Source organism: Protopterus annectens, chromosome 2.part2 (genome assembly GCF_019279795.1).
Source record: "Protopterus annectens isolate FY-2018-M chromosome 2.part2, PAN1.0, whole genome shotgun sequence".
NCBI lineage: Eukaryota > Metazoa > Chordata > Ceratodontiformes > Protopteridae > Protopterus > Protopterus annectens.
In genome coordinates this window covers 1,105,665,954-1,105,684,868 of record NC_056730.1, presented here as the reverse complement: position 1 = coordinate 1,105,684,868, position 18,915 = coordinate 1,105,665,954, and the positions used below count along the sequence as shown (strand labels likewise).

The 18,915-nt window shown below is 42.0% G+C and overlaps 1 protein-coding gene across 3 annotated transcripts in view; it reads left to right on the top strand.

The window, feature by feature from the left end:
* KANK1 (KN motif and ankyrin repeat domains 1) overlaps positions 1 to 18,915 on the top strand; it is a 1,631,365-nt gene that overhangs the window by 467,720 nt on the left and 1,144,730 nt on the right. The gene's annotated exons all lie outside the window — the stretch shown is intronic.

The window sequence follows — 18,915 nt, the reverse complement described above, 5'->3', positions numbered from 1 at the left end:
GCATTGCAAGGACAAGGTTTTTCATCTTTGTTTACTTGCTTGGGTCCAGTGCTTACTTGAGAATGAAATGAGTAAAATTAAAAAAAAAAAAATGCAGTTATGTCTCTCATGTCACCTTGCTCCCTTTTTTGTGCGCACTGCAGATGTGCACCTTCTTAGGTTTTGCCAGAGTTTATGCATATAGTCATAGTCTAGACATATTGCGGGTTATTTGCTGCGGTTTATTCTCCAAGCTGACACTTCAGCAGATCAGGCCTTCCTTGAACTCCCACCAAACTTTGTACTATAGGGAGTTAAGCATTTGTTTTCTGTATGTTCCCTCAGCCGTTTTCCTTTTTTATGCACTCATGTGAGTTGTTTCATTATCCTTCACACCCCCACCATCTCCACACACATACACACACACTGCTCATAACGATGTTTCTCAGCCTTTCTTGTACTTTTTGTATCACTCTTAACTCCATTCAAAGGTCTTCATTTCTGTCATGTTGAGTGACTTCCAGTGTGTATGACTATGTACCATTCAGTAAGCTGATAAAAAAAAATCAAGTCAGTTTTGAATTGAATGCATGCCATTTTATAAATGGATTTCAGCCCTCTGGCTCCCATTGCTGTAAAACATAGTCAGGTGCCAGAAATTTTAATATAAATTATTTTTATAACCGTGTTTCTGCATTTTGTCTCTTGTAGCATTCCATTGTTCATTGCTGGTAGTGGGATTAATTATGTTAGCAAGCCTGTAGAATGCCCAGCAGTGTCAAATGCATATGGTTAAATAACATACGGTTGTGTAAACTGAGATGAGAAGATGAATTATTTATTAAAAATAATTTTATATCATTGTGGGGCATGTGGTAGATATAATATAGGAAACCAGATTTAAGATGTTTTTTAAGTCTGATTTTCATGGTCTAGTTGACAAGTTTTCTTTTGTGTATTTTGTTTTTGTTTGCTGCTTTGCGCAAGTAAGGTGTAAGTTGTTGCTTCCCAGTTTGTGTCATTTCACTGTTGTCCAACTCAATTTTAAATCCAATTTTTTTTTGTCTCTCTAGCATTAAATCACTTCCTGCTTTCATCTTTTGTATCATCATAGTTTGTGTCAGCAGAAACAGTAAGGGAATGCCCCATCCATACATTGCCACCATATCCTAGTTACTGCAGACTTGTCTTTGCATAGCCCTACCAATTAACTTTGTAACTGGGTTTCAAAACACTGGATTGGTATTATGATAATAGGTGCCAGTAAGGTCATATTATTCCCTTCCAAGCTGAAATATCTCAAGTGGGATTGAGATTGAATGAGAGAGAATGACAGGAAGTGATTCTACGCTTATTATTTGGCAGTGGCAGGCAGTAATATTGTTTACAAGCACAAAGCTTGCTGAACAACTTGTGTTGGAATTATTGGAGGATGAAGCCCAAAGAAGGTTATAACTTGGCCTCGGAGCTAGATAAGCATTGTCCTTGTATACTATGTTGGGGAAAAATGGCAAAGACACATTTGTGTGTTAGTCTGCATGTCCAAGTGTACATGATGTTGGCTGGGTTTGTAGCCAACATCTCTTTCTGTACCTGAAAAATAAGGTAAATGTATGACAGGAACTGTAAGCACATATCTTTGTTTACTGTGTAGATAACTTGCAAAGCTTAACATTTTTTCTACTCTGGCAGATTAAAACTAGAGAGAAAAACTGGAACTTTTAACTGTTTACTATCAAAGGTCTGAGCATTAGTCCATCAAAAATGCAGGATCTCTAGTCAGAATCATCAAAGTCCAGAACACCAATCAGGTACAGGCCTGAAATTGTATGGAATCGAGAAACACCCTACTCGCATGAACACAGAAAACTGATAACATGAGTTCTGCAGGGGGAGCAAGTCCAGGATTTGACACTGCAGGTTTTAATTAAGGTAGATTTCGATGTTTCTGTCTCGAGATCCTGCATTTTTGACGGACTGATGCTCAGACTGTTGATAGTAAGCCGCTTTTAAGAATGCATTTCTTTTTAGACATGGAGAAATCCATGGCCATAAAACGTGAGCAGTATTTAGGTTGAAATGGGCACTTGCCTTTCTGATTTACTTGTTTTCAGTGCTTCTCTTAATAAGCGTTACGAGATTCATTTTACTGCTCTCATGTTTCTTTACTGTAGCTTCAGAATTCGAATTCTGCTGTTTGATGGTATGTTAAAATAAGGATCTGAAGGTTGAATTGAGTGAACTATAGGAATATGTATCTAATTGCTGCACATTTTTGATGAGGATTTTTTTTTTGTGCTTCAGCTGTTAACACTTGCATATAACACGAGGGCAGTACAGACATAAGAGGTCAATACACACATCTGCAGCTGAGTAGGAACTGGTGAAGTGAAGTCCATTGTATTCTGCTTGTAACTGCAACCTGTAGTGACAGCCATGAATGGCTTCTGCTTTAGGAGGAGAAAGGGCAGCTGTGTAGCTGCTGTTGATTGAGTTATGAATTACAATAACTGATTTTCCAGAGTAATGTGTTTACTTTTCCCCATACCTTCTGGGCCACCTTTGTGAAATAAAATGCAGGCAGGCAAATTACAACTCTCCTTACCTGTCAACCTCTTAAAGCAAGAAATGTTGACAAAGCCATGAGTTAGTTATTTATTTATTTAGTTAGTTGTCTTTGTTTACTAGGAAAGTCCAACTGAGTAATACCCATTTTCACTGGAGGCCCGTAGAGAAAAACTCCATTTGCTTACATTGCATTATACTTAGTTCCAGCTAAACACAGAGTAGGTACATTTCTATTTACATTTATACACAAATGGTAGTTACATTTATACATGCTAAGATTTTACAGAGGTGGAAATTTACTAAAGAAAAAGTCCATATGCAACTTAGTGGATTGCACAGGCAGTGCAGTTGTGTATAAAAAATGCTGTCATTTCAGCGAGAGGTTGAATGTATTCTGTTTAAGTAGAGTATTTGGAGAAGATCGTATGGTGAACACAAATTCTCAACCTTTTGATGAGCATGTGCAGGGCCAGGATTCGATAAGATGTTGTTTAAGCACTGATTTAAAACTATTTTATTTGTGCGGGGATACTATTCCAGAGTTTAGCAACGTTTAGGCAGTAGAGTGAGTCTCGTGCAACATTATTTGACTTATTTGTAAGCAATAAGAATTTGTTACTAGAGTGGAAGTCCCTTGCTGGACAGTAGGTCAGTAATAAGTTATGTAATGCAGGACATTTTTCTGGATGATAAATGAGTTTGTGTGCTGTAGTTGTGTAATTTAAGTCAGTTTAATTTCTTTAAGCTATGACAATATTGGGTCATATGAGGGAAATTGGTGGCAAATGTAACTATTTTACTGTAGCAGGAGGCAAGTTTCTTTCTTTGAGTACTTTAAGTTTGTTAGGATAGAAGTGGTGTAAAAGAGAGTGGGCAATACGAAGATGGTGGCTAGAGCTTTTCTTGCAGTGTCTGTAAGAAATAATAATATAATGGGGGAACAATGACCAAAAATGAGGATAATTTTTAAGTATTGCTCTTACAGACTTAAAAAGTTGATAGACTAACATGTTTTGTATTCTCTGAAATAGATAAACCGCGTTTTTGGTTGCCTGTCTTTGTTTTAAGAGTAAGTAATGGGATGTCATTTCTCCGTTCCCCCTCAAAATGTCCAAAGATTTTTTTAATTGTAATACACAGCCTCTTTCTAGTGAGGAAGAATTGGAGTGCCCCATCCCCCATGTCACACACACACACACACACACACTTTCCCTCATTTTGTGCCAGAAAGAAAAGTGAGTTATGTTGTATAAGGTATACATTATGTATCGTATTATATTATATATTGTGTAGTATTAATAGGTAGGTACTAGGCTATCGGCCCAAGGGCCTATGTAGGCCTAGCCTACAAGGTTCCCTGGCATATGCCACCCAAGAAAGTTAATTTCCTGTGCCACTGTCGAGCAGAGGCACAGAAGTGATCCCCGGGGGATATTTCCTATTTCCCATCCACTCATCAAGATTTTTCTTGAAGAGTGCTAATGAAGAACTTTGCTTGACATAGATGGGTAGCCTGTTCCAGAGTATGGGAAGTGTCTGGACAGGAATCGATCCCTCCAGCATGTCCTGTTTATTGTGGTGACAAGGTTTAGGTCCCTAGAGCGTGTAGCTCAAAGGGATTGAGATTTCTTTAGGTGTACCATGTCCAACAGTTCAGGGTTTGACATAGCTTTGTATGTTAGGCAGAGATCACCTCGGAGTAGGTGATATGCTACAGAGTAAAGCTGGAGTTTTTTGAGACGGTCAGTGTAGGGCATTTGTTTGAGGCCAGTAATCCTCTTTGTGAGGTACTTCTGTGGCCTTTCCAGCTGCTGCAGATGTCTTGTGAGATACATTCCAAAAGAGGCATTGTACTCTATAGTGGGGCTAATGAGTGTCGAGTAGAGGGGAGCAATGACGATTTTTTTTCCTGGATGAGAACCCTTTTATGATGAGGTGTGCCACATAGAAGGACTTCCTGACTACTGTGGCGATGTGACTATCAAAGGAGAGACTATTGTCCACCTAGGTCCCAAGGTCTCTTAACACATATTTGGTGTTAACTAGATTGCTGCCTATGTGGTAGTTCATGGGTACAGAGTTTTTACCAAAGGGGATGACACTGCACCTTTTGGCACTGAGCTTGAGGCCATTGCTCTGACACAAGGCATCTGTCTTAGCGAGGCCCTTCTGTAGGATGTCCACATCATTTGGAGACTTGACTATGGCTCCTACTTTGCAGTCATCTGTGAACTTCGTTAGCCAGAGGCCTTCTGTGTTAGCCTGTACTTCAGAGAAGTAGATACCAAACAGGAGAGGTCCCAGGACTGAACCCTGTGGTACTCCACTTGTTACTGGTTTGAGGTCAGATTTGGAGTCTGCAACTCTTACAGTGTGGGTTCTGTCAGTGAGCCAGTTGGCAACCCATCTTGTGACTTAGGGATTTATACCTAGTTTAGTGAGTTTAGCTATAATTCCAGAATGCGAACATGGTGTTGAAAGCCTTGGCGAGGTCAAGATAGGCTGTGTGAACCACCTTACCCTCATCTACGGCTTTGGTGACTGCCTCAAAGAAGTCGATCAGGTTCAGTAGGCATGATCTGCCTTTCACAAACCCGAACTGGGTGAGATCCAGAGTTTGGAGGTTACCAATGTCTTTGTTTATGAGTTCCATGATGATATGTTCCATGGCCTTGCAGATCAGGCTCGTCGGGCTAATAGGGCGATAGTTCCCAGGATCAGTGGTGGCTCACCCTTTGTGGAGTGGGTTAACTGTTGCTGTGTGCCATTCAGTGAGCGCAAAGCCTGATGCGAGGCTATTATTGAACATGGTGCTTAGGTGGGGAGCCAGTTGGTTCTGAAGTTCATGTAAAACGTAGCCTGGGATGTTGTCCATTCCCATGGATGCTGTGTTTTTGGCTTTAGAGAGTGCAGCTTTTACCTGCGTAGTTGTGATTACAGGGACTCTTCCTGTATAGATATGAGACCTTTAGGGGGGGGGGTAAAGTTAGCACTGAACCTATCTGCCAGGCTGTCGGTAATATCAGTTGGTTCTGTAATTTTCGTGCCGTTGTGCTGTAACTCAGAGCGGATCTGGGTGTTGCTATCGAGATTCTTGACATAGTTGTAGAATGCTTTGTGGTTGTCCTTAGAATTAGTGGCAATTTTGTTTTCCTAGCTAGCTTTGGAGGATCTTATAAGGGATCTCAGCTTCTTACTGAGGCTGACCAGGGAGCTCCTCCACTCATGGTATTTTACTCTCTTTTGCAACAGTTTCTTCCTTCTGTTGTACAGTGTTTATGGCAGGGGACCACTGGATTGGCTTTTTTTTTTGGAGGATAGCGTCTTGGTTATGTTTGGGATAGCACGATCCATGCACTCGTGTAAGTGCTTAGAGTGCATTTGTGTAGGATTCAGCAGTTGTAACTGTATTGTCCATCTGCATGGGTGTCATGAATTTCACCACTTCTTTCTTAAGAAGCATGAAGTTGGCTTTGGAGAAATTTTTTACTGTGGTTTCCTTAATGAGGGATGGGTGCGGGATGTGGATATCAAGGGTGATTAGCTAATGGTCGGATCAGACCAACAAGGAGTTGATTTCAGGTGTGGAACACCGGACACTCATGTTGGTAATGACTAGGTATAGGATATTGTTGCCCCTGGTGGGGGTGTGGATAAGTTGATCCAGGGCATTAGAGCTTATGAATTCCAGAAAGCGTTGAGCTGAGGAGTTGGTACACGAGTAGTTTTCCCAGGTAATGATGGTAGTTGAAGTCACCCATTATTAGGGTGTTTGGTTGAACCCTAATATTTTCCAGTACATCAAGAAAAGAGGAGTGGGAATCCTGGGGCATGGTGGGGGATCTGTAACAAGTTACAATTTGGATTGCAGTTTTGCCCAGAGTTAGTTGCACTTGTATAACCTCGGACGCATTATGCTGAGCAACTAGCCTGGAGGTGTGGATATCCTTAATGAATATGGACACACCTCCGCCTTTGGTGTTTCGGTCCAGGTTACATGGCAGAAAAGTGTGGTATGAGTTGTAGCCTGGTAGTGCAGGGGTGCTCTCTGGAGCCTTGAACCAGGTCTCTGTCACGGCACAGATATCGATGTTCTCCATTTTAAGGAGTGCCTCGAGTGAGTGCATTTTAAGAGTTAGACTTCTAGCATTGAGTAGCATTACCCTCAGTTTTTGCTTGCCTGTTCCTGTTACGGTGGTGAATTTGTCATTTTAACTTTGCCTAAAAAAGGCACTATAGGGGCGGCAAGAGCATTAGCCATTATCCAGAATCCCAGGGGTGACAGGTACAGGCCATCTCTGGCAAAGCATCGTGGTCTGTCCACCATGTCATCCCAAGCAGACAGGTACTGGATCCCCTTAGAATGACACCAGAAGCTTAGCCAATTGTTGAAGTCAATCATTTTGTCCTTGTACTTGCGGTATCATTCTGGGCGATGGCAGAATGCTACTCAGGGCTAGGGTCATACCTGCCTGGGCTACAAGATCGGAGAGCTCTTCCATGTCTCTCTTCATTTAGTCCAGGGAGGTACATCTCAGGTCATTCACACCAACATGGACAATGACAGAGTTATATTTGTACTTATTGTGGAGTGACCTGAGTGCGTAGGTTATGTGGCGGATCCTGGCACCAGACAGGCAGCTGACAGTAACCTTCCCCTTGTTTAGCTTGGTGAGTGGGACATCAGTGTGCCCGACTATAGAGTCACCTATGACTAGTGTGTTGTGTACGTTGTTTTGCCTTATTGGCTGTGGTTGAGTGGCACACTGAGTCTGTGGGCTGTGTGTCATTTAGGTTGTGTTGGGGGATGGAGGTTGCTTGTGTTTCTGCTTTGGAGGTCTCTGTTGCTTAGACAGATTATTATTGAGAGCCTCTGCGAATGTTTTTGTGTTAATATATGTGGATTTTGGTGGTGTAGATTTAGTGAGACTATGTGATGACTGTGCAAATGTTTACCTTCTCCTCTTGACTGTCAAGTTTAGTCTTGGCTGGAGAGCTTTCCTCTAGTTTGGCTAGATAAGTGCATCTAAGTGCATCTGTCACAGGTTGTAGTGTAGGGTGGTAGGAGGAGAGGGTTGTCTGTGTACATGAGGCAATTTCTACATTGCCTCAAGATGCCCAGATTCATCAGATAGACAGGAGAGAACACTGGGAGCTGACTCTTGGACATGCTTGAATAAAAAACTATTTTCCTCTAGATAAGTGAGGAAAGTGAGTACAAGAGCTGTTTTTCTCTAAGCAAGTAATAAAAGTAAGTACAAAAACTGTTTTCCTCTAGGTAATGAGGAAGATTGAGTGCTATAGTAATTAGTAACTTATTTAGTGCTTACAAGTTCTGAACAAGTGCTGAGCACGAATAAGCAAATTTAAGTGCTAAAACTAAGAATCTGTATCTGCACTAAATGAGTCACAGGACAGAAACAAGTGCAAATGCAGGCTTTCAAATCAGAAAGTTGAGAGAGATGGAAAAGATTGTCCAAATGGCCAATAACTACAATTTCTGGGCCAGAACCACTCTTTTTGTGGTAGGCAGGTTACCTAGTGCATACCACTCCCACTTATAAGCTAGAAGGGTTCCCTCCAACAGAAAGGCTTGTGTGTGGGGGCTCAGAAGCTTACATACAGTCCTGGATACAGCAAATCTATATTTGGACTACACTAGTTAGAGGAAGGGTAGGAAACAGGCGTACAGTATTTTTTTTTATTATTTATTTATTTATTTATTTATTTTTTACAGAAAAGTAGCTAAAACAGCAATAAAAACAATTCACATGCAGTGCAAGCTAGTACACTTGAGTGTGTTGCAATATTAGACCAAACACAGTTTAAAAAATGCAATTAAATTAAAAAGGACTAAAAGCAAGTGCAGAAGGAGTTTATTAGGTAGAATGTGGTAAAGAGATGGGCATGGGGGAGTGTCCCAGATCAAATCTATAGTGGGGCGGGCAACTGCAAAAGCCACCAAATTTAAACTACAAGCCAGAAATAGGGTGGGTGGGACAAAACACTTTCAGCAGAGATCTGAAACACTATAAGCAACAATTAACATTACAAACTCTAAAACCAAAAAAATATACTTAGCTCTGTATATTTCCAGATAGATTGAAAAGCAGTCTCTCAGAACACAGGTTCCGGTAATGAAATGGTGGCTGTTACTAACAGGTCTAATTTTATGCAAGTGATCATTGAGTTAGATAACACACAAGCTGTAAAAAACAGTTATAACCACTGAAGACACAGCAGAAAATAGAGGAGGTGGGGAAAACACTTTCAGCAGAGATCTGAAAAACTATAAGCAACAATTGACAGTACAAAGTCTTCTTCTTCTTCTTTCAGCTTTTCCCAGTTAGGGGTCGCCACAGCGGATCATCTGTCCGCTCATGATTGGCAGTGGAGTTTTACGGTGTCGAGTTGCCAACTATGCGCCCAACCTTCCACAGAAGGCACACACACCATGCACACCTAGGGCCAATTTAAGTTAATTCACCATCAAACACACTTTTTGGGGTGTGGGAGGTGGAGGACCGGAACAGAAGGCACCCCAGCTGAGGATCGAACCGAGAGAACCTCTGCTGTGAGGCGGCAACGCAACGCCGCTGCACCCACCCAACAGATAATATAGATTGTTACATGTATTCAGCGGATCAGTGTTGTCTTATTTTTGTCTGGTTTAAATTTGAGTTGTTGGATTTGACTGGAGCCTACCTTGATGCCTTATTTGAAGCTTATAATCTTATGGATCCAGGGCGCTGACTGTTGTCCTACCCACAGTTTCCTCCACTCTGCCTTAGTACCTTAAATCAAGTTTGCCAAATACACACACACACACACACACATACATATATATGTATATATATATATATATATATATATATATATATATATACATATATATAAAAATGATCAAAAAATTGTCATAAAATAGAAAACAAACCTAGCTAAAGGTACAAGCAAGACAACAGCATAAGGGGCTAACAGATTGGGTCTTAGGTAAGGCCATGCTGGTCAGCAGAAGCTGCCAGTGAGCATATTGGAAGGGGAAGGAGGGAGGGATGTTGAACCACATGAAAATAAGACACAGTTCTGTTATGATATGTACATAACTTTTGTAGTTGATATTTTTTATTTTTGTCCGATCCAACCTTTGGGACGGATTCCCAAGTGTATAGACCGGGGTAGTGTCAAGGAAAGACATTCCTGAGGATAGTGGAGGCAAAGGAAGAATGTGATCTAGTTGCTTCATTCAGTTTCTTCTGAGATACAGAAGTGTGAACCAAGTTGCTGCTGCAGAGATATAATCCGTAGGAAGTCAATTCATAATGCTGCAGAGGTAGCTACTGCCCTTGTCAAATGAGTTCTTGGTTTTGTTTGTAAGAATAATTCTCTTTTAGTATAAACAAATGTAATACACTCTAATATCCATCTTGATAGGGTAATTTTAGAAATGCCCTTACCCAGTCTTGCCCTTGAAAAGGCTTTAAATGACTGATCTAACCTTCTGAAATCTTTTGTTTTATGGAGATAGAATCTAAGCTGATGATGAACATCTAGCACACTCCCTTGTTGAGAATCTTGGGAAGAACACTGGTAGACCAACAGATAGATTTAGATTTGCTTCGTGTACCACCTTAGGACGAAAGATGAATTGGTGCCTAACGCCACTCTAGTAAGGATGTTTGCAAGAAAGTCCTTGTAGTGTAGAAATTCTTATAGTTGAAGTGACTGCAACAAGGAAAATTTGTATTCCAAAAATGGAACTTTGGGTCCAAAGAAGCCACTCACTCAAAGTGTATGTGTGTGTGTGTGTGTGTGTGTGTGTGGGTGGGTGGGGGTGTCGGGGGGGGGTCCAGGCTTGAAGCAAGATTGTAATATCCCAGGGAGGGAATGAGTTATATGTAGTTATGTGCGTTTATGCCATGGGAGATGCCTACATTTAATGATGCCTGCCCTCTTACAAGTTGAGGACCAAAAAAGACAGCCACTCAAGAAATTAGGTTGAAGTGCAAATACAGCTAATGTAAAATATCACTAGCAGAAGTAGCAAAATATTCATACCTTTCAAGACAGAGAACAGAGGAAAAATTGTCTTTAATTTTAAGGGCTGCAGCTTCTTATGAACACGAACACTAATTTTTCACCTTATTTAAATTTAACCAAATAAAATATGAAATTGAAATATAAATGCACCATGGAAGACTTTCACAGCATTGAAGTAAGCAGAGATAACAGTTGTTAAAAAAAGGACTGTCTGACTCCGCTTGCCTGTCACAGACCATTTCGAATGCTAGTGACTCATAACATTGTAACTGAACTAAATTGGAAGAAGAAAAAAAGAAAATCTGATATAATGCTGAGCACACTGAAATTATAATCTGAATATATCACACATTACCAGTCCAGTTTGTTTACACATCACTACTACCTGTAAACTGCAAACTAATGAATGCTTTGACTTTTATTCCTTAAATAAATTCTGGTTAACTAGAATATTCTGCTAAGAAGCATACATAATACAGAATGCAAATCTTGTAAACTTGAACATGTAACCGTTGTGTATGCAGCATTACATAGAATATACAGCTGATGGATACTAGAGATCTCTCAGACATTGTTGAGACAAACTTTATAAACAAATGGATTCTTCTGATATTTAGCAGTAACCACCAGTTACCATATACTGCTACATTTCAAACTGCTTTTCTGTCATATTGAGTAACTGATAAAGATCTCTATACCCATAGTAAAAAAAAATAGCGAATTATCCAGGCACATCTATATATACTTACCACTGAAACTCGGTCAGCCAAATCCATATTTCACTGGCATTAAACTGTCATAAACAGCTGCAGTGGAAAAAAACACTAGTTTCACAGAACAATGCATGTGCGCACACATCCATTTTTTCTTCTGAGAGCAACCAACACAGACACATGCACATGCAATGAGCTGTGCTTGTGTACCGTCTACTTAAAACAGTCAACTCACAGGTCATTGCACTTAAAGGGAAAGGGACTTGCTATCTAACCCGCAGGGGCCTTAGATTATCACATGGACTAACACCTGGACTAAAACACAAGCATGTACATACCCCTGCAGGTATAAAGAAGATCTTCAAACTAATTTGTCTGTTCAGAAATCATCTGCCAGTTTCCATGTAGGGAGCAAAGACTGTGCCCTGCGGAATTGGTAAAGCTCTCAAACGTTACATCTGCAGCCCTGTAATGAAACAACATTTGAATTAGTTGCTACATCTTATGAAGGCAGATGTGATCAATCTTTAGTGGAGGGTGTTTGACAGTACTGCAGTGGGTAGCTGCAGGTTTTATCTGTTTATACGTTTTTTTTTTTTTTTTTTTGCATTTGTGAACTACTCAAAGAACTGTTGGCATTGGCATGCCACTGGTATTGTTACTCCCTGCTGGAAATTTATGAGGAGTATTTGGTGATGTCTGTGATCTCTTCACTGTATTCTTGTGGAGAGTTTGAGGAGTATTTGGTGATGTCTGTGATCTGTTCACTGTTTTCTTGGGGAGAGTTTGAGGAGTATTTGGTGATGTCTGTGATCTGTTCACTGTTTTCTTGGGGAGAGTTTATGAGCAGTATTTGGTGATGTCCAGGATCTCTGCACTGTTTTCTTGGAGAGAGTTTATGAGCAGTATTTGGTGATGTCCAGGATCTCTGCACTGTTTTCTTGGGAGAGTTTATGAGGAGTATTTGGTGATGTCCAGGATCTCTCCACTGTTTTCTTGGGGAGAGTTTATGAGGAGTATTTGGTGATGTCCAGGATCTCTCCACTGTTTTCTTCGGGAGAGTTTATGAGCAGTATTTGGTGATGTCTGTGATCTCTTCACTATTTTCTTGGGGAGAATTTATGAGGAGTATTTGGTGATGTCTGTGATCTCTTCACTGTTTTCTTGGAGAGAGTTTATGAGGAGTATTTGCTGATGTCTGTGATCTCTTCACTATTTTCTTGGGGAGAATTTATGAGGAGTATTTGGTGATGTCTGTGATCTCTTCACTGTTTTCTTGGGAGAGTTTATGAGGGGTATTTGGTGATGTCTGTGATCTCTCCACTGTTTTCTTGGGGAGAGTTTATGAGGGGTATTTGATGATGTCCAGGATCTCTGCACTGTTTTCTTGGGGAGAGTTTATGAGGGGTATTTGATGATGTCCAGGATCTCTCCACTGTTTTCTTGGGAGAGTTTATGAGGAGTATTTGGTGATGTCCAGGATCTCTCCACTGTTTTCTTGGGGAGAGTTTGAGTATTTGGTGATGTCTGTGATCTCTTCACTGTTTTCTTGGGGAGAGTTTATGAGGGGCATTTGGTGAAGTCTGTGATCTGTTCACTGTTTTCTTGAGGGGAGTTTATGAGGAGTATTTGGTGATGTCCATGATCTCTTCACTGTTTTCTTGGGGAGAATTTGAGGAGTATTTGGTGATGTCTGTGATTTCTTCACTGTTTTCTTGGGGAGAGTTTGAGTATTAGGTGATGTCTGTGATTTCTTCACTGTTTTCTTGGGGAGAGTTTATGAGGAGTATTCGGTGATGGCTGTCCTGGAGCCAGCTCATCAGGGATGCCTTTTCTGCATCTTAGGTTGACACTAAGATGCATTTTATGTGTCTTATTGTCCCCCTAACTTGGACCCCTTCATGCCATAAGAGCTTATTGCCTCTGTTTTGCTTCCCAGACTTAATTGGTTATTAGGGTAATATTATAAGGTTTATTTCTTTTAACTTCCTGTGCCCATCATAGGTCACAGACCCCAGAATTTGGTCACTTATCTGTCCTGTTAGTCTGAAACCTTGGACTGTTTGCCAAGCAGGTATACTGTTGTGCTACTGCAGGATTACAGCTGATGTTCATTGTGTTTCACTGTTGCCGTCATCACAATTGGGTTATCCTGCTGGCAGGCTACCCGCAGTCGGCCTGAATTCCAAATTCTAGGTCCGGCGTCGGTTCCTGTTGCCTCTTCCCTGATGTCAGTGCGCCAGGGGTATATAAGATACAGCCAATGCCATTTTCTTCTTTCTTTCCGCACGGTGCCCAAAGCAAAAGCAGTTTGCAAGTGCTGGTCGGCCGACTCCTGAAGTTTTCAAATTCGAATTTCAGATCCAGTGTCTTCATTAAAGCTAAGTACCCCGTTGGGGAAACTTTTTTCTTGCTCCAGACCGATGTCAGAAAAAGTTAATAATTGTATTTCTTGTGGGGAAGCAAATACCTCATAAGGATTTTCATTCTTACTGTATTCCTTGCCTAGGCCCTGACCATAACGTTGCTAGTTGTCGGTTTTGTGCTAGATTTAACCAACGCACTATTAGGCATCGGTACGATTTTGCATTTCATTACTTTGGCAGAAGATTTAATTATATAATGCCGTCGGATCAACCGACTACCGGAATTTACAAAAAATGAAAAGAAAAAGAAAAGGACAGGCATCTGAGATCCAAAACCGACGACGAGGCTTCTTCTAGGCCTGTCGCCGGTTCTCAGTGAGGCGCTTTCGCAGCCCCTGGTGCCCGCTACCTCAGAGCCACAGGCCACTTCCGACTCCCATGTTGAGCCGACTGGGCCTCTGGAAACTCGAGGTATTGGACACTCGGAAACTATTCCCTCAGATGGGTCCGGAGCCGCTGAGCAGACATCGGCTTCTGAGGGTGTTTTCAGGCCTACACAGTTATATGTGAAACCTACTACCTAGAGCCACAGGCCACTTCCGACTCCCATGTTGAGCCGACTGGGCCTCTGGAAACTCGAGGTATTGGACACTCGGAAACTATTCCCTCAGATGGGTCCGGAGCCGCTGAGCAGACATTGGCTTCTGAGGGTGTTTTCAGGCCTACACAGTTATATGTGAAACCTACTTCAGCTACAAAGACAAAGACTAAAGCAGCTCTAAAGACAAAGAAACAAGTACAGCATTCACCTGGACAGGCCTCCATGCCTAAAAAACAGATGCTTAAAATGGCCGAAGACCTTATTACTTTGATCAGGGGTTCCCATCCCCCTCCTGAAAAGAGGCCTAGGCAAGAGTTAGAATATGAATCTTCAGACCAGGTTTCCATTTCCTCTGATTCCTCCTCTGAACAGGATTACTCCATTCCTCCCTATGAGGATTCTGATGCTGAAGAATCTATCCCTTTAGCCTCTCCTCCTGAGGATTATTCTTTTGGAGAAACACTGCATACTATGAGGGAGCATTTCCACTGGGAGAGCCAAGATTACTCAGACTCCAAGAAAAGGCTCAGAGATTTCCTTTTATTGCCCCAGCACAGGCCCCTTGCTATCCCGCCTGTTTTAGACATTGTAGATGATGTATTTACAGAGTCCAGTTTTTCTCCAGACTCTTTACCACCAGCCCCTGTTAAGCCAGACAGATACTACAGGGTTCCTGATTCACATAAATTTCTCTATAAAAACCCTGCAGCTGACCCAGAAACCATCTCTCAGGGTCCCAGAGGGGTCAAGGCTTCTACTGAAAAAAACCCTATTCCCTCTGACAGGGATTCTAGGGCCCTAGACAGATGGGGCAAAAAGATTTATACCTCTGCTACCTTGGCTGTAAGAGCTTTAAATTGCCAATTTCATATGCTTAAGTATCAGCAATATCTTGTATCCTTGCTTAAACAGAAAATGCCAGCAACTGTAGAATGTGCAGACAATAAAGAAATGCAGGATTTATTGCATGCAGCTGAACAAGTTGGAAAGTATACTTTGCAATGTGGTTTTAATTCACTTGAGGCCTCCTGCAGGGCCGCTGTTACAGGTTCTGTCATTAGGAGACATGCTTGGTTAAAAGAACAAAATTTGCCAGATCATGTTAAAGCAAAGCTATTAGATGCTCCTTTACAGCATGATACTTTGGTGCTAAAGCAGAAGAGGTGTTGAAGAAAATGGAGGACAAGGCTAAATCTATGCGAACAGTCAAGAATTTCTTGCAGGTACAGCCTCCCAGATTTAGCAGGAACTGGCCTACAAATAATTGGTCCTTTCCAGTGTCAGATAGACCACAAAGGGGCAGATACAGACACCCTAGAGGCAGATCACAGCCCCAAGGCTCATACAGGCCTAAACAATGGGGTGCTTCTACCTCCAGGAGCGGAGAGGAAAAATCACAGCCATACAGGAAACAGTCTCAATGACTTTCCACTTCCAGCACCAGGCACTTGTCTTTTGGCAGCCCCTTTGGGGGGAAAGCTAGCACTTTTTACACAAAATTGGCACATGATCACCCAGGACAAATGGGTTCTAAATATAGTTTCACAAGGCTACAGGTTCCACTTTCACACCCTGCCAAGGCAAAACGGTATGCCAGACCTGCCACGCAATCAATGGGCAGAGGCACAAAAACAAGTTTCATCCCTCATGGACATGAGGGCCATTCAACAAGTACCAGAACAAGAGCAGGGTCACGGATTCTATTCAAGACTGTTCTTAGTGCCCAGAAAGGACAAAGCCTGGAGACCAATACTGGACATATCTATCTGGATATTCCAAAATTCAAAATGTTGACCTTTCAGCAGCTTCTACCCATGTTGGGCAAGAAGGTTTGGCTTGTGACTTTAGATCTAAAAGAGGCATACCTGCATGTCCCAATCAGACGAACATGCAGAAGATACCTCAGATTCAAAGCTGGCTCAATACACTACCAATTCTCTGCACTGCCCTTTGGCTTATCTACTGCGCCCAGGGTCTTCACAAAGTGCCTAGCACCAGTAATTGCATTTTGCAGACAAAGAGAAATACAAATATTTCCTTACTTGGACGACTGCCTTATTCAAGCGGAGAACAAGGACATTTTACTACAGCATCTGGCGTTTGTAAAAAGATTACTGACAAGTCTAGGGTACACAGTAAACGAGAAGAAATCAAAACTCGTACCCTCTAAAGAGATAATATTCCTGGGTGCAAGCTTAAATACAACTGCCCAGATGGCTTATCTCACGCCAGACAAACACAGACAACTGACTACTTACTTCAAAATGTTGGCAACAAAGACCCAGTTATCTGCAAGAAAAATTCTGCAGGCCTTGGGTTTCATGGCATCCTGCATTCTACTAATTCCATATGCAAGACTGCATATGAGGAAACTTTAATGGTATTTAAAAAGTGTTTGGACTCAACATTGCCACAGCCTGGAAACAATAATTACCCTCATTTCCTGCCTGCAACAGGAGTTTTGATGGTGGGCAAAAGCCTGTCACCACAACACGGGACAGCCATGCACCTTACCCACAGCCAGGCAGACATTGACAACAGATGCATCAGATTATGCCTGGGGGGACCATATGGCAGGAAAATGTATTCAGGCCACATGGTCCGCAAGTCAAATGTATCTACATATCAATCAAAAAGAGATTCTAGCTGTTCAGAATGCCCTAACAGCCTTCAAGGATAAACTTCATCCAGGACAACTACTAATAAAGATGGACAATACTACAGTCATGTGGTACATAAACAAGCAGGGAGGCACACATTCCTACCCCACCTGCAGGCTAGCCATGAACTTGTGGCACACAGCATTGACTTACCAGGTACATCTGCAAGCTCAATTCCTGCGAGGAAGGAAAAGTACTCTGGCAGACGAACTAAGCAGAAATCTAATGGATCCCCACGAGTGGAAATTGGATCCACAAGTCTTCAGCATGATAACAAAGACCTGGGGATGCCCGGACATAGACCTATTTGCCTCCCCTAACAACTACAAAGATTCTGCACAAGGACTTATCACAAGCAAGCATGGAAAGTGGATGATCTATCTTTCAGTTGGAAAAATCTAACAGTATATGCCTTTCCTCCCCAAGGTACTCCTCAAGGTCAGACAAGAGAAACCAAAAATGATACTGATTGCCCCAGACTGGCCCCCGCCAGCACTGGTACCCAATCCTAAAGAGCTTGTCTCACTGTACAGCCTGGACATTACCACAGATTCCTCACTTGTTGACCCAACAAGACAGCCATATACTGCACAGCCAACTCAAAACCTTGAACCTGGCGGCATGGCAGAAAATATAGCCTCTCAAGACACACCTCTTTCTAAAGCATTAATGGATGTTATTTTGGCGGCCAGGAGGCCTAGCACCAGAAAATCTTATGCAGACAAATGGAAGAGATTCTGTGCTTGGAACCAAGCACAAGGCATTGACACGGTTGTTCCAAATATTCCTCAGATTTTACAATACTTAACTGAGATGCTGGATAAAGGCCTTTCCTTTTCATCAATTAAAATTCATGCCTCTGCCATTTCAGCTCATTACAATACAGAACCACCTATTTTTTCTCGTCCATTATTGAGGCGGTACCTCAGAGGGGCCAAAAACATAAGACCTCCAAGGAGAGCACCAATACCTGCATGGGACCTCAACTATGTCTTGGAAAAACTCACACTGCCTCCATTTGAGCCAGCCTCTGCAGCTGACATAAAATTCTTATTCTGGAAAACAGCTCTGCTCCTAGCAATAACTTCCGCTAGAAGAGTCTCAGAGTTACAGGTACTCATGGCTGTGAAACCTTTTTATCATTTTCCATCCTGACAGGGTTTCACTGAGGACAAACCCTACATTTATGCCTAAGGTAGTGTCCAGTGTGGCCCTTAACCAAACAATTCATTTGCCTACTTTTTATCCAAACCCACAGAATAAGGGTGAAAGAATTCTGCATTCTTTGGACATTCACAGACAGCTACGCTTCTACTTGGACAGAACTAAAGCTTTCAGAAAGACTGATCAACTTCTAGTGGCATATGCTGCAACATCACAAGGAAAGCCTATCTCAAAACAGATTATTTCAAAGTGGATAGGCCATTGCATTCATTTCTGCTATTCATAGCATGGCAAATCAGTGCCTAAGGGCATTAGGCCTCATTCAACCAGAGCAGCAGCCTTCCTCAGAGGAGTACCAATTAAAGACATCTTAGAGGCTGCAACTTGGAGTTCAGTGCATACCTTTACAAAGCACTATCACCTACCGCTCTACTCTAAATCCAGGGCAAGCTTTGCCACTGCAGTTCTGCAGGGCCTTAAAGCCTCACCTTATCCTATTTAGGTCCAGCCTCCCAACCTTTTGGATTCAACCCAATTGTGATGACTGCAACAGTGAAACACGATGAGCATAGTACAGTTGTGTACCTACCATAAATGTAGATGTTCGAGTGTATTCACTGTTGCAGCCTAGGTTACCCTCCCACCATCCCCCTTTCTTCCTTGCTGGGACCTAACTGTACTTTACAACCTATGTGGTGTATTTGCTTGTAGATGAAGGAAAAGTTGTTTTTTTGTGCATGCATGCTTATTGGCATAATTTAGCCTACCATTTTAGGGGCACCTGACATCTGGGGCAAGAAAAACTGAAGAAAATGGCGTCGGCTGCA